At 38.6% G+C, this 3,047-nt stretch overlaps 1 pseudogene; it reads left to right on the forward strand.

Moving 5' to 3' along the window:
• Positions 1 to 823: 823 nt before the first annotated feature.
• On the forward strand, positions 824 to 1,790 carry LOC148523951 (olfactory receptor 12D1-like; annotated as a pseudogene).
• Positions 1,791 to 3,047: the final 1,257 nt, after the last annotated feature.

Genomic DNA, 3,047 nt, shown 5'->3' on the forward strand with positions numbered 1-3,047 from the left:
CAGTAAATATTGATATGTAACAATATGAGCTATCCGTGTGTACAAGCTATATCAATAGCCGGCGTCTGATATTTTAACCCTTAATTCCAAATGCAAAACCTTAATACAGATAATTGTTACATCATTTATTTAATACTTCCTAGCATATATGGTTTGCAGTTCTAGTACCTGGGTGTTGTTATTACGCTTAGTGCACCAGACAGATTCAATCAACAGTGATATCCCCACTTGCTGATCCTGTATGTAATAAACATTTCAGTGACTCTATATAATTGCCTAATCCTATTGCTTCTCTGAACAGAGCACATACACTTCTCCCCACAATGCATAAATCAAGCAATTTATTAAATTGTATATTTGACAGTCAATGAATATATTGTATTCATATAACAGGTATATTGCTGAGGGAAAGAAATGCCCCTTAAGTGTCCGAGAGTTAGGCACACATAATAGTCAGAGCACTACTGGCTCGTCTGACTATTGAGACAGAGAAGCACGAGTGTCACTTCAAGGAGCAGACTGGAGAACAAGGGGAAATGTGTGTGGTATCTGTGCATTGTGTCCGCGATGTGCGGTGGGGCTATGCAGTCGCCGGCCGGGAGGTCAGCTGAGCACAGCCGATACTCACATGTCCTGTGACACGCGTTTCGCTGTTCGGGCTTTCTCACACATGGGGGCCGGATAAAACTGCTAATTTATATTTATTTTTTTAACAAATAAGAATGTATGTAATGGCAATGGGTGAGGGAATTTATTATGGTATCTTACACTATTTATCTTTCTTTGTATATAGTGCCACTTGTGGAAGTTCTCAGATGAAGAAATGGCCAATACAACAAATGTCTTCGAATTTGTCCTTCTCGGCTTCCCAGATCTTTCAGAAAAGTTTCTTGTAGTGGTTTCCTTAATATTCTTCCTAATCTACAATATATTTCTGTTCTCGAATGGCATAGTAATAGGCTTGATCATTCAGAGAGAGCATCTACACCAACCAATGTATGTTATTATCGGAAACCTGGCTCTTTCTGACCTCATATTCGACACATTGACCTTGCCAAAGATCATTGCCAAATATTGGTTCGGAGCTGATTCTTTGTCCTTTGTTGCATGTTTTTTCCAAGTGTTCTTTGTTCATTATCTGGGTACTCTAGATTCCTTTATTATCATGCTGATGGCGGTTGATCGCTTTGTTGCTATATGTAAACCGCTTCATTACAGCTCCATTATTACCAACAAAGTGGTTTCGATCTTCTGCCTAATTTTTTGGCTGATAGCAGCAGCCATTGGACTAGGCATCACTGTTATGGGGGCTCGTCTGCCGTACTGTGGCCCAAATAAAATTAAGAACTGCTTCTGCTCTCTCACCTTTGTTTGCTGTTTTGTCCTGTGCAAACTCTATACCGACCAGACGCGCTGTGTTTACTATAGCTTTGGTTGTGCATCTTTTACCATTGTCCTACATTATATCTTCATATATGATAATAATCTGGAAGATTCGCTTAATAACCCATTCTGGAAATTGGCAGAATTTAATTTACACATGCACCACCCACTGGCTGGTAATTTTTCTGTACTTTGTTCCCAGATTGGCTGTTTATGTGTACAATCAGTTTCAGCTAATATCTGACGCTGATGTCCATGTCTTACTTATTTGCATCTACACGTTCGTGTCGCATTTTATCAGTCCTATAATTTACTGTCTGAGAACGGCAGAGATTAAACAAACTCTGAGAAAAGTCTTTTGGACTATGGTCGGTTTAGCACTGTGTAAAAAGAAAAATGTCTTGTAATGTATATGTGAATGAAAGAGAATGACAGTGCAAGAAAAGACCAGAAACCTTAAAACAGAAACAATAAAATACTTTCCTGAAACAAAATAAAAATAAATTAAAGAAGCATAATAATTGTTGAAATGATTACACACGAAAAACATAATAAAAAATTATAATGAAACAATTTCAATGAGATAGCAAACGGCAATGAGTATATATATATACAATTTGCATGTTTATGGGCACTCCGGGTATAGAATCAACTGCCAAGGTGCCTTCCTAGGTGCAATGTACAAAAAATCGGTCTTCCATATAGAAGGAGGCGGCACTCATTTGGACTTTTTCAAAAGGTAAAGTGCATATTTAATTGAGCCGACATTTCAAAGCCGGAAAGGCTTTGTCATCAGGGTGCAGAAGTGGAAACATACAACAGTAAAAAGTGCTTACCTTATATAGAGTATTGCATAAAGTGAGGTGCAGAGAATCTCGTGTTCACACATGCAGCGCGGCGCGGGACTCCGACGTCATCAACCTGGGACCTGGCGCAAGGCAATCTGGGATGGTAACCAGGGACGCTGTCGGGTCCCGATACTGACACTGTTGCTTAGCAACAATGTTCAGCGCCGCGGCTGTGAAATGAGAGGACTGCATTACATGATAGCAAAGCATTCAGTTATATCAAATCAACATATTAGAAATGAAACTAACTATGATCCAAACATGATGGCTGAATATACTTACAACAAATAATAATATTAATGCCCTCTAGTGGGAAATGCTGAAGTGAGTATATATAAGGATATCTAGATATTAAAGAATTGTAAGTATATTCAGCCATCATATTTCTTACTTTAACCTGACTATTAAGATGGAGGACGGATCAAGTAGGTCAGACTCCATGTCATTTATTAATCTTGAACTGCCCAAAGGAGAAACTTTATCATTCACAGAAGCTCAAATTTCTGCAATCCTTTTTAAAGATTCAGACACCTCCACTTTGGAATACAACACTGCTGAAGACATTTACAACTGCCTGTTAAAATTGAAAAGAAAGGAAATTGATTACCTCGTTCATGGGACTACCCTTTCAGACTATTTTAGAGCAAAACTGATACCACGGGGGTTTAGGGTAAAAAATTGCCCCACAATAGGCAGAAATAATGCAGACTTTTGTAGGCGCTGGATAGCGATACTTAATAAGTGCAGTCTTGACTTAATGATCCTAGTCATTGAGCAAGCAGGAAAATAATTGCAGACTGTCAGGTCCAAAATTGA

Source organism: Taudactylus pleione, unplaced genomic scaffold (genome assembly GCF_031769625.1).
Source record: "Taudactylus pleione unplaced genomic scaffold, aTauple2 ptg000124l, whole genome shotgun sequence".
NCBI lineage: Eukaryota > Metazoa > Chordata > Amphibia > Anura > Myobatrachidae > Taudactylus > Taudactylus pleione.